We start from the raw sequence: 12,991 nt of genomic DNA, 5'->3' as shown, positions 1-12,991 counted from the left end.
ATGCACCGCTAGGTGACAGACCTATTGCAGGAGCAGATGCAGACGTTATGAACGTTTGGCTAGCTCAATATGATGACTACTTGATAGTTTAGTGCACCATGCTTAATGGCTTAGAATCGGGACTTCAAAGACGTTTTGAACGTCATGGACCATATGAGATGTTCCAGGAGTTGAAGTTAATATTTCAAGCAAATACCCGAGTTGAGAGATATGAAGTCTCCAATAAGTTCTATAGCTAAAAGATGGAGGAGAATCGCTCAACTAGTGGGCATGTGCTCAGATTGTCTGAGTACTACAATCGCTTGAATCAAGTGGGAGTTAATCTTCCAGATAAGATAGTGATTGACAGAATTCTCTAGTCACCATCACCAAGTTAGTAGAACTTCGTGATGAACTATGATATGCAAGGGATAACGGAAACGATTCCTAAGCTCTTCGTAATGCGGAAATTGACAAAGGTAGAAATCAAGAAAAATATCAAGTGTTGATGGTAGACAAGACCACTAGTTTCAAGAAAAGGGCAGAGGGAAGAAGGGGAACTTCAAGAAGAACAGCAAGCAAGTTGCCGCTCAAGTGAAGAAGCCCAAGTCTGGTCCTAAGCCTGAGACTAAGAGTTTCTACTGCAAAGGGACTGGTCACTGGAAGCGGAACTACCCCAAGTGATTGGCGGATAAGAAGGATGGCAAAGTGAACATAAGTATATTTGATATACATGTTATTGGTGTGTACTTTACTAGTGTTTATAGCAACCCCTCAGTATTTGATACTAGTTCAGTTGCTAAGATTAGTAACTCGAAACGGGAGTTGCAGAATGAACAGAGACTAGTTAAGGGTGAAGTGACGATGTGTGTTGGAAGTGGTTCCAAGATTGATATGATCATCATCGCACACTCCCTATACTTTCGGGATTAGTGTTGAACCTGAATAAGTGTTATTTGGTGTTTGCGTTGAGCATGAATATGATTTGATCATGTTTATTGTAATACGGTTATTCATTTAAGTAAGAGAATAAATTGTTGTTCTGTTTACATGAATAAAACCTTATATGGTCACACACCCAATGAAAATAGTTCGTTGGATCTCGATCGTAGTGATACAAATAATCATAATATTGAAACCAAAAGATGCAAAGTTAATAATGATAGTGCAACTTATTTGTGGCACAGCCGTTTAGGTCATATTGGTGTAAAGCGCATGAAGAAACTCCATGCTAATGGGTTTTTGGAATCACTTGATTATGAATCAGTTGATGCTTGCGAAACATGCCTCATGGGCAAGATGACTAAAACGCCGTTCTCCGGAACTATGGAGCGAGCAACTAACTTATTGGAAATAATACATACTGATGTATGAGATCCGATGAGTGTTAAGGCTCATGGCGGGTATCATTATTTTCTGACCTTCACAGATGATTTGAGCAGATATGGGTATATCTACTTAATGAAACACAGGTGTGAAATATTTGAAAAGTTCAAAGAATTTCAGAGTGAAGTGGAGAAACATCGTAACAAGAAAATAAAAGTTTCTACGATATGATCGCAGAGGTAAAATATTTGAGTTACGAGTCTGGCCTTCAGTTAAAACAATGTGAAATAGTTTCACTACTCACGCCACCTGGAACACCACAGCATAATGGTGTGTCCGAACATCATAACCGTACTTTATTAGATATGGTGCGATCTATGATGTCTCTTACCGATCTACCACTATCGTTTTGGGGTTATGCATTAAAGACAACTGCATTCACGTTTAAAAGGGCACCATCTAAGTCCATTGAGACGACACAATCTGAACTATGGTTTGGCAAGAAACCAAAGTTGTCGTTTCTTAAAGTTTGGGATTGTGATGCTTATATGAAAAAGTTTCATCCTGATAAGCTCAAACCCAAATCGGAGAAATATGTCTTCATAGGATACCCAAAGGAGACTATTGGGTACACCTTCTATCACAGATCCGAAGGCAAGACATTCGTTGCTAAGAATGGATCCTTTTTAGAGAAGGAGTTTCTCTTGAAAGAAGTGAGTGGGAGGAAAGTAGAACTTGATAAGGTAATTGTACCTTCTCCCTTATTGAAAAGTAGTTCATCACAAGAAATCTGTTCCTGTGACTACTACACCAATTAGTGAGGAAGACTAATGATGATGATCATGTAACTTCAGATCAAGTTAATACCGAATCTCATAGGTAAACCAGAGTGAGATCCGCACCAAAGTGGTACGGTAATCCTGTTCTGGAAGTCATGTTACTAGACCATGACGAACTTGCGAACTATGAGGAAGCGATGATGAGCCTCGATTCCATGAAATGGCTTGAGGCCATGAAATCTGAGATGAGATCCATGTATGAGAACAAAGTATGGACTTTGATTGACTTGCCCAATGATCGGCGAGCCATTGAGATTAAATGGATCTTCAAGAGGAAGACGAACGCTGATAGTAGTGTTACTATCTACAAAGCTAGAATTGTCGCAAAAAGGTTTTCGACAAGTTCAAGGTGTTGACTATGATGAGAGTTTCTCACTCGTATCTATGCTTAAATCTGTCCGAATCATGTTAGAAATTGCCGCATTTTATGAAATCCAGCAAATGGATGTCAAAACTGCATTCCTGAATGGATTTCTGGAATAAGAGTTGTATATGATGCAGCCGGAAGGTTTCGTCAATCCAAAAGGAGCTAACAAAGTGTGCAAGCTCCAGCGATCCATTTATGGACTGGTGCAAGCCTCTCGGAGTTGGAATAAACGCTTTGATAGTATGATCAAAGCATATAGTTTTATACAGACTTGCGGTGAAGCCTATATTTACAAGAAAGTGAGTGGGAGCACTACAACATTTCTGATAAGTATATGTGAATGACATATTGTTGATCGGAAATAATGTAGAATTATTCTGCAAAGCATGAAGGAGTGTTTTTAAAGAAGTTTTTCAAAGAAAGACCTCGGTGAAGCTGCTTACATATTAAGCATCAAAATCTATAGAGATAGATCAAGACGCTTGATAAGTTTTTTCAATGAGTACATACCTTGACAATATTTTGAAGTAGTTCAAAAATGGAACGGTCAAAGAAAGAGTTCTTGGCTGTGTTACAAGGTATGAAATTGAGTAAGACTCAAAGCCCGACCACGGCAGAAGATAGAAAGAGAATGAAAGTCATTCCCTATGTCTCAGCCATAGGTTCTATAAAGTATGCCATGATGTGTACCAGATCTATTGTATACCCTACACTGTGTTAAGCAAGGGAGTACAATAGTGATCTAAGAGTAGATCACTGGACATTGGTCAAAATTATCCTTAGTGGAATAAGGAAATATTTCTCGATTATGGAGGTGACAAAAGGTTCGTCGTAAAAAGTTACGTCGATGCAAGTTTTGACACAGATCTGGATGACTCTAAGTCTCGATCTAGATACATATTGAAAGAGGGAGCAATTAGCTAGAGTAGCTCCGTGCAGAGCATTGTAGACATAGAATTCGCAAAATACTTACGGATCTGTATGTGACAGACCCGTTGACTAAAATTATCTCACAAACAAAACATGATCACACCTTAGTACTCTTTGGGTGTTAATCACATAAATGATGTGAACTAGATTATTGACTCTAGTAAACCCTTTGGGTATAGGTCACATGACGATGTGAACTATGGGTGTTAATCACATGGCGATGTGAACTCTTAGTGTTGAATCACATGGCGATGTGAACTAGATTATTGACTCTAGTGCAAGTGGGAGACTGAAGGAAATATGCCCTAGAGGCAATAATAAAGTTATTATTTATTTCCTTATATCATGATAAATGTTTATTATTCATGCTAGAATTGTATTAACCGGAAACATAATACATGTGTGAATACATAGACAAACAGAGTGTCACTAGTATGCCTCTACTTGACTAGCTCGTTAGTCGAAGATGGTTATGTTTCCTAACCATGAACAAAAGAGTTGTTATTTGATTAACGGGATCACATCATTAGGAGAATGATGTGATTGACATGACCCATTCCATTAGCCTAGCACTCGATCGTTTAGTATGTTGCTATTGCTTTCTTCATGACTTATACATGTTCCTATGACTATGAGATTATGCAACTCCCGTTTGCCGGAGGAACACTTTGTGTGCTACCAAACGTCACAACGTAACTGGGTGATTATAAAGGAGCTCTACAGGTGTCTCCAAAGGTACATGTTGGGTTGGCGTATTTCGAGATTAGGATTTGTCACTCCGATTGTCGGAGAGGTATCTCTGGGCCCTCTCGGTAACGCACATCACATAAGCCTTGCAAGCATTGCAACTAATGAGTTAGTTGTGAGATGATGTATTACGGAACGAGTAAAGAGACTTGCCGGTAACGAGATTGAACTAGGTATTGAGATACCGACAATCAAATCTCGGGCAAGTAACATACCGATGACAAAGGGAACAACGTATGTTGTTATGCGGTCTGACCGATAAAAGATCTTCGTAGAATATGTAGGAGCCAATATGAGCATCTAGGTTCCGCTATTGGTTATTGACCGGAGACATGTCTCGGTCATGTCTACATTGTTCTCGAACCCGTAGGGTCCGCACGCTTAAGGTTTCGATGACAGTTATATTATGAGTTTATGCATTTTGATGTACCGAAGTTTGTTCAGAGTCCCGGATGTGATCACGAACATGACGAGGAGTCTTGAAATGGTCAAGACATAAAGATTGATATATTGGAAGCCTATATTTGGATATCGGAAGTGTTCCGGGTGAAATCGGGATTTTACCGGAGTACCGGGAGGTTATCGAAACCCCCCAGGAGGTATATGGGCCTTAGTGGGCTTTAGTGGAAGAGAGGAGAGGTGGCCAGGGCTGGGCCGTGCGCCCCTCCCCCCTAGTCCGAATAGGACAAGGAGAGGGGGGCGGCGCCCCCCTTTCTTCTCTCTCTCCTCTTTCCCCTCCCGAATCCTATTCCAACTAGGAAAGGGGGGGGAATCCTACTCCCGGTGGGAGTAGGACTCCTCCTGGCGCGCCCTCCTCCTGGCCGGCCGCACCCCCCTTTGATCCTTTATATACGGGGGCAAGGGGCGCCCCTAGACACACAAGTTGATCCGTGTGATCATATTCTTAACCGTGTGTGGTGCCCCCTTCCACCATAGTCCTCGATAATATTGTAGCGGTGCTTCGGCAAAGCCCTGCGACGGTAGTACATCAAGATCGTCACCACGCCGTCGTGCTGACGGAACTCTTCCCCGACACTCTGCTGGATCGGAGTCCGGGGATCGTCATCGAGCTGAACGTGTGCTAGAACTCGGAGGTGCCGTAGTTTCGGTGCTTGATCGATCGGGCCGTGAAGACGTATGACTACATCAACCGCGTTGTGCTAACGCTTCCGCTGTCGGTCTACAAGGGTACGTAGATCACACTCTCCCCTCTCGTTGCTATGCATCACCATGATCTTGCGTGTGCGTAGGAATTTTTTTGAAATTACCACGTTCCCCAACAAGTAGTCTGCATAAGGAATTCACCCCCCGACCAGGAAATAATCTCCAAGGTTTCTCTCCTAGTCCCACACAATATGCCTCGAGACTTACCAATCGAAGGGATCCAGTTCCAATTGAACTTATCAAGAGGGTCAATTTTTCTAAGGAGTTTAGGGGTGAAATTCTTCTTCTTAGTTTCCTGGATACCAAGGAAGTCCAGGGAATGATCTTTTATTATATCAGCGAAGCAGGTAGTCATCCCTTTCTTACCTGCTCCCCTGCAGTTCCAAAATATACCGTTCATTTTTTCTTTTTGACACCCCCCTGCCTGGTGTTTCTACTAGGAAGCAGAGTAGATCCACCGGTAACATTTTGCAAGGAAGCCCCTCCCTTTTTGACTTCTAGTGCAAGGTCTAGCTATCACCACATTAATCTTTCTCTCTCTCTTTTCTTCCTAGATCGGACCACAACAAAGTTATCATTATCCACATCACTATTATCCTCCCAGTTCATATTAAGAGGAGTCTGGTCCCCTTTTGCATTAGTTAATACCAAATGTCCCCCACCCACATCAGGTTGAGTCTGTTTGTCCTTAACAGTTTCCACATTTCTACATTTTTCTAATTCTCTAATGATATCAACATTAGTAAAATCAGCATCTGGGATGTTTACCCCCATTTTCACAGCTCTGAGAATAAGTTCAGGATTAGATAGCGTATCAAAAGAGTTGGGGACTCGAGGAGTACCTTCGATGTCTCTCTTTTTTGCAGCTGCCCTGGCCTTTTCGTCAACCCTCTCCATCTTGTTATGTGCATTCCTCAGACTGAACCGAAGATTTTCTTCAGTGACCAGGGGAGGAGCAGGGATCATTTCAATATCCCCCTCCATATCAGGAAACTCCACTCTGTATTCATTATTTTTGGCCGTCTTGGCCTCCCCAACCACCTTCTCAACCTGCTGATTTTTTTTCACAATATCAGAGTAAGATTTTTTGTTTTTTTGCATACTTATAACAGCAGAATTTTCATTTTGTTCTCTTACTTTTTCATCCATTGTCTCCTGATTGAAGGAATCTAAAAACAAGGTCGTGTGCAGTGACTCATCAGATTCCAAACTCTCCTGCGACTCCCAAATAGGGTCCTATTTTCCCCCTGGGAAATGCAGGGAGATTTCCCTCCAAGCCCAGTGGAAAAACTACCCAGGTTAGCTCCAGGAGTCGACAGCAAGGAATTTTTCATCTCCATATTTTTTTCACCAGGATTAGAGAAAGCTTGAACAACTTTTTTCTCTCTATTAGGATCCCTCACCAGAATCTGATCCACTTCATAAAAGAAATCATAAAAATGATCACCAAGCACAGCCTCTGCGACTGCAGGAATCTCCTCCACATTTCTACAACCAATCCGGACCCTGACAGATGCCGGACGGTGCAAGGTAGCAGCATCTACTTCCAAAGGAACACCCACCAGCGAGGCAACATAAGCCAGATTCCTATTACTCCTTTTGTCCAGAGGGATATTGCTAATTTTGACCCAAGCTATTTCCATAACCCCTTTAGCCCCAACAGCAGATGACCATTTAGTAACATGAATAACAGCCCCGCTAGTTTTAAGAGTGATTTCCCCACATAGCAAATTTGGGCCACTGCTCGAGGATTAGGAAAGCGCACTACAAAGGTTCCTGGTCCTATTGCATGAGCTGAACAGCGCCAATCAGTAGCTAAGTAAGCAGATAAATCAAGTTCCATTTGTCTAGTAGATGTTTCTCCCTCTACAATCGTGACCACAATGTTATTAGCCCTCTCTTTAAGCTGGTTGGCAGAGCAAGCGTCATGAATATAGTAAAACCCTTGCCCTTTGCCCTGGAACGCACACATCGGTGCCACACATTCCCATGGCAGAAATTCAGTACAAACAGAAGCAAGGTGTCCTAATTTGCCGCATCTTTCACAATATGCTTGAGGGCATCGAATAGGAGGATGTTCATAAGACTTGCAAATGGGGCAGGCAATGGATTTTTTTGGATGGAGGCACCTGAGCGGGGTTTTGTATTCCCTGTATGTGGCGCCGAGGTGAAGCAGATTGATGCCCGGTGGAGATGCCGCCAGATTCGGACGATTCCTTGGCCTTCTGCACCCAGATCCCGCCGTCTTGGTCGCGATGCTTGGGCGCCGCCGCCTCGTCCCACCGCGAGGCGCCCTCCGAGGCTGGCGCGATTGTGGAGGATGTAGAGTTGGTGTGGTCGCTTCCCTCGTCCCGCTTCCATGAGAACTTGCTGTGGTCGCCTCCTAGGGCCATTGCCACGGCCAGGTTGCCGCCCTCCTCCGCGGTTCGCATGTCCCGCTCCACCCCCTCCACGGTTCCCGCGCCCCGCCTCGGTCGCCATGGGAGGAGGTGGTACCTTAGCGGTCGCGACCTCCGCAAAGGATCTGGGATCCCCTCCGACCTTGCCCTTCCACCACTCGAACGACTCCTAATTTCTCGATCTAGGGTTTTTCTCCGCCGCCCAGAAGTGGGAGAATGATTCCTCTAGGTCAAGGATTGGGCGAGGCGGGGGCTTTATACCAGTGTTTCCCACCTGCCGATGAGGATGGATGGCCGGATCAGCTCCCACGTGGCTTGCATCCGCCATTGGCGGGCGGTGAGTGGGGCTTGGGTCCGTTTCGCCTGGACTTGGCCCACGCACACGCAGCCCCGTGCCCTTCCCGTGTATCGCATTGCCACGTCCCTCGCCCCGCGCCTCCTTCGTCGGCGTAGCGCTCGCCGCTGGTAGTCAATCTCGAATCTTCGCGAAATGACACGAGAAGGAAACAATCTCGCCGATGTCGACGATTTCCCCCGAACGGAGAAACCGCGCGTCCACGTAACTCCGCGCCTGTCCGAGAGAACGAGGCGGAGAGCGTCTCGCCGTAGCTTGAGCACGCCGTCGGAGAAGGAGACTGTGCGTGTGATGAGATCGGCGGCGAAGGAAACCCGCCATCGCACATCCTGTTCGTCGCCAGTCGTGTTGCTACTCGAGCACGCCATCCCGGCGGTTTTCTGATGAGCTCGTGGCCGCGAGGCCGGGGGCGCAGCCAGCGGAGGTGGCACGGCGCGGGGTCGTGACAGAACCGGTGTGCAGCTCAGGAGGCCGGGGCGGTTTGCAAGAGGGAGCAGGTGTGGAGACCCCGAAGGCTCGTCCTTTGACGCTTGCGGGCGTCAAATAGGATCCCGCATATATGGGCGCCTCCACTGTCGTGGTGGAGGGGCTTGTTGACCCGACATCCCTTGAAGCACGAGCGTGCATTGAAGCACCCGCTCTGGCCGTGGACCTTCACTTGGATTTCATCCGTGTCGCATCAAAGTGATGAGAAACATTGATTCTGAAGTGCCTTGTCGATATGTCACAACTCTGCGAGAGCTCAAAGACCGAAGAAACATGTTTTGAGACGTGCTTTTCATTCATGAAGGACATCAGCATAATGGAGAGGGTCATATACTTGCCAAAGCGCCGAGTTCTCTTCCCACCGGGCGCCATGTTCTGCTAGGTTCTACGCCTGATATAATGTGTATGCCGATGAATATTGAAGGTAAAGGGTGCAGTTTCTATTAAAAAAACTTGGAGGAGGATGGGCACGAGACGAAAGAAAAAAGAGAACAGAGATGCAGTCCGCACGGCGGCGGAAACGAAGGGTGCGCGCGGCCATGGCCCACCTCGATGCCGCCTTCTCGCCCTTGCGTGCAGCTGGGCCGCGGTGCGTGGCGAGGCTGGGCCTTTGGCGCGCGCTTGTGAGGGGGAAACGGCGCGGTGGTGGTGGCGAGAAAATTGGTGAGGGCGGTTGCGAAGAGAGCGGGGAGAAGTGCGGATCGTGCGAGGCGGATAGGGCCCACCTGTCGGCGCCGCTAATTGCCGGCAGTTGCTAACACACAGCGTACGGTTCCCTCTTCTGTCCAAGGCGGTTCAGTTACGCTCTCCTCTCCGTGTAGTAGGTTGTAGGCTGCAAGCCAGCGCGCGACAGCAACCGACCGCCCACGCTCCAGTACGCGCGCGCGCGCGTCGTCCATGGCGGTGAGCTTCCACCCGGCATTTCCATTGGCAACCGCGCCGCCGCTGCCCCACCACCTCGACGCCGCCGCCGACCCGGAGGTCGCCGACGCGCTCCTCGGCTTCCTCTGCGACCCGACCGACCCCGCCATGGACGCCGGCATCGACGGCTTCCTCGACCTCAGCCCCGTCGACCCCGACGATGGCGCCGACGTCGACGACCTGCAGCCGTGCGCCAAGAGGCCGCGAGCCGGCTGCGGCGGCGGCGACGACGGCCACGCGTGGCTCGACTTCGAGGGCGTCGATGGCCAGCCATGGAGGCCGGAGTTCGCGACCGAGTTCGTCCTGCCACTGCCCCCGCCCCCGCCGCAGACGCCTCACGCGGGGTTCGTGCGCGGAGCGGACGCGAGGAGAGCCGAGGGCAACGGGCGCGTGGGCCAGACCGCGCCAAGCGCGGCGGCGAGGGAGCGCCGGAGGCGGATCAGCGAGAAGACGGCGGAGCTGTCGCGCCTGGTCCCCGGCGGCCACAGGCTGAACACCGCCGAGATGCTGCAGGAGGCCGGCCGCCACGTGAAGCTCCTCCAGGCCCAGGTCGGCGTGCTCGCGCTCATGCGCACCCTCGAGGTAACGATCAGCAGCAACCGCCGCGACATTCCTCTGTTCTTGTGCGCTTAACTGATTGAATTCCAGCAGGAGAAGATCGTACCGCCCGTGGCGAGAGAGCGAATGCACGCGCTGCTGACCTGCGGCGGCGTGCAAGAGCGGCTGGCGGCGGAGGGCAAGTGTCTGGTGCCGACGAACCTGGTGGAGGCCATGGCCGAGGACAAGGCCGTCAGGTCCAACGCACCGCTGATCAGAGACCTCACCCGGTTCAGCGAGTCGCTGCCGGAGCAATAGCTGCCAGACGCGGAGTCTCCGACCACGGCAGCACCGCGCGCGCTGCGCATCCGTGACCGTGCGCGTCTCGACCATGCACGCACGGGGGGTCGTTGTCGGTTTTTGAAGACAACAATCGTCGTGCATGCGCCGCCGCTGCTATCCCTGTGTTTTTTTGGTTCTGATAAGATGCATCCATGTGTGTGCATAGCTAATCGATAGGTTAATTAGGTGTAGGCATCACGGTTAATTTAGATCTGTTTGATTCAAGCTAAATGTAGGAACACCGCATGACACCGTCCGAACACCGCTCGATTTTGTAAGCGCATGTATGGGACGATGGATCGCATCATATGAATATATGATTATCGATAGATTTGGTGACTTTGAGTTCAAATATATTTTGTGATGTCTTTCTCCCCGTAGCCACCAAGAACCAATTTAGATAGAGGAGAGAGAAGGAGGGCCGAAAACCAGCGCACCCGGTTTCTTTACCTTGGGCGGCGTCGGGAGGCAGGGCAACGCGAGCCCTTTGTTCCATGTGTATTCAGTAGTACACTTTTTTTAGCAAGGGTTTTGATTGCCCATGACTTTGGCTCGGGCTTCGTCGAGTAAGTTTCCTCTATATCTTCATTCGAAGCTTTGGTTATCCCAACATCTATTGGAGTGTCCTTAGGATTTGTGCAGGGACATTCGCGTCTTTTTGTTGTGGTACTAGTGGCCGCACGCTTCTTCCTTGATGATAGGTGGCTATGATTGGATCTTAACACGTTGATGGTTGGGACAGTGGTCGTGTATGGTCTTCGTCTTCGTGCTCTTTGAGTTGTTGTTGAGGGTAGTTAGTGGAGTCAATAGTGGAAGTTTGACACTTAGGGACCGAGTTGACGCCCCATCATCCATTTTTGCGGCATCGACGAGGATTTGGCATCCTTTCCTCCCCATGGATGCCTTTCTAGTGCATCAGGTCATTTTTCGTGCTTCATGCTCCTCCCCCATCTTCGTGGTGTCCCCTTCGTCGTTGTTGTGGAATTGGCGAAAGTTGTGTTCAGGAGGTGCTTCTACATTGGTTTATCTGTGCATTAGCATGGTAACTTCCTGATTGCAGGATACACTGCAAGGTTGGCTCCTGCAATGGAAAATCAAGCGGGCGTAGCGACGGGAATTTTTTTTGAGATAACGGTTGGAAAATTAACTTTTTTTCAGCGATCGATGGGAAAGTTAATTATTTATTTTTTGAACTACGGGAAAGTTAACTAATACAGGCCCAGATTATACGATGGGCCGGGTTATAGCAAGGCCCGAACAACTCCCGACGCCGTCGCTAGTACCACCAGGAGGGAACGCAAAAAAAAAAAAAAAACCTAATCCAACGCGCAGACGTGGCGGTTCCTCCCCCGTTCGATGCGATGCGAGCTAGGGTTTAGGATTCCTGCGCCCACAACCCCCATATATAGCGCAGTCCTCCAGCCTCCCATGGTCCTCCCATGGTCTTCCGGCGGCCGCCCGGTCGTCTTGTTCTTGCTTTGCGTAGATCTTTTAGCTTTTTTTCTACCGGTCTTATCTTCTTGGCAGTTCGATTCGTTTCGTTCGTCTGATGCATCCCCCGTCAGATCTGCCACTTTCGTTTTATTATGTGATTGATGTTGCTGCCCTGTTCTATTCTCTTGGGTTTCTCTGTTGAGTTCTTGATGTAGATGGAAGTGAGGATCCTTTCCCCAGCTGATCGACTATGATTATACTGTGCGCAAATGTAATCCTTTATCAGAGGATTCCAAGCCAGAAATCTGATCCATCTCATCGAACTGTCTCTGCTCCTCCCTTTGTTGTATTTTCTTTCTTATTTATTTGTCGTGAAATCAAATTGAATGGACGTGAGGATCCTTTCCCCAAATGATCGACTATGATTATACTGTGCGCAACTGTAATCCCATCAGGATTCCAAGCCAGAAATCTGATCCATGGTTCTTCCATATTTTATTCCTGTTCTTCGATTTTTGTTTATTGTTATTATCGTTCTAAATTTGGATGGACGTGAGGATCCTTTCCCCAAATGATCGACTATGATTATACTATGCGCAAATGTAATCCCATCAGGATTCCAAGCCAGAAATCTGATCCATCCACTTTATTATTATTTTCCCCAAACTATTTTTTCTCTTAATGGAAGTGAGGATCCTATCCTCAAATGATTGACTATGATTATACTGCACGCACATGTAATCCTTTATCAAGCCACAGGTCTGATCGATTTAAATTTTTGCCACTTGCTATTCACTTGCTTATGTTTCTTTGCGACAGCTAATGTGAAGCGCTGCACAATGAGAGTTCTCAATCTCATGCTTTGATGCTACAGAATGATTCATCGAGCATAGAAATTACTTAATTGATTCAAAAGCTAATGGAAAATCTCAGGAAAAGCAGCTCTAATGTGTTGTATCCAGTTTGTTGACCTTGAGCCATGTTGAACCTTAGAGTTGTACGAAATGATCCGACTGATGGAAACTAGTTTACTTCAGTGGGTGCACGGTTTTGCTAAATCAGTTTATTTCGGTTTGCATCCATTCAGGTTTGGATACAGGAATTGTTCTCACTGTGATTCTGCACTCAAATTGTATGCACAGTAGTTGTTTTAAGTTTGACCATG

General features: G+C 47.5%; 3 non-coding genes and 1 pseudogene across 3 annotated transcripts; all 4 read left to right on the top strand.

The window, feature by feature from the left end:
* The first annotated feature begins 12,041 nt into the window (after positions 1 to 12,041).
* LOC125511752 lies at positions 12,042 to 12,140 on the top strand. The gene has a single exon (XR_007285104.1). It is a non-coding gene; the product is annotated as a small nucleolar RNA Z103 (small nucleolar RNA).
* A 72-nt stretch (positions 12,141 to 12,212) lies between these two features.
* LOC125511759 lies at positions 12,213 to 12,307 on the top strand. The gene has a single exon (XR_007285109.1). It is a non-coding gene; the product is annotated as a small nucleolar RNA Z103 (small nucleolar RNA).
* A 65-nt stretch (positions 12,308 to 12,372) lies between these two features.
* Positions 12,373 to 12,467, top strand: LOC125511760. The gene has a single exon (XR_007285110.1). It is a non-coding gene; the product is annotated as a small nucleolar RNA Z103 (small nucleolar RNA).
* Positions 12,468 to 12,507: 40 nt separating this feature from the next.
* On the top strand, positions 12,508 to 12,596 carry LOC125511763 (annotated as a pseudogene).
* Positions 12,597 to 12,991: the final 395 nt, after the last annotated feature.

Source organism: Triticum urartu, chromosome 5 (assembly GCF_003073215.2).
Source record: "Triticum urartu cultivar G1812 chromosome 5, Tu2.1, whole genome shotgun sequence".
Lineage (NCBI taxonomy): Eukaryota > Viridiplantae > Streptophyta > Magnoliopsida > Poales > Poaceae > Triticum > Triticum urartu.
The sequence above is the reverse complement of the archived record's forward strand: the minus strand, read 5'-3'. Positions and strand labels throughout refer to the sequence as shown.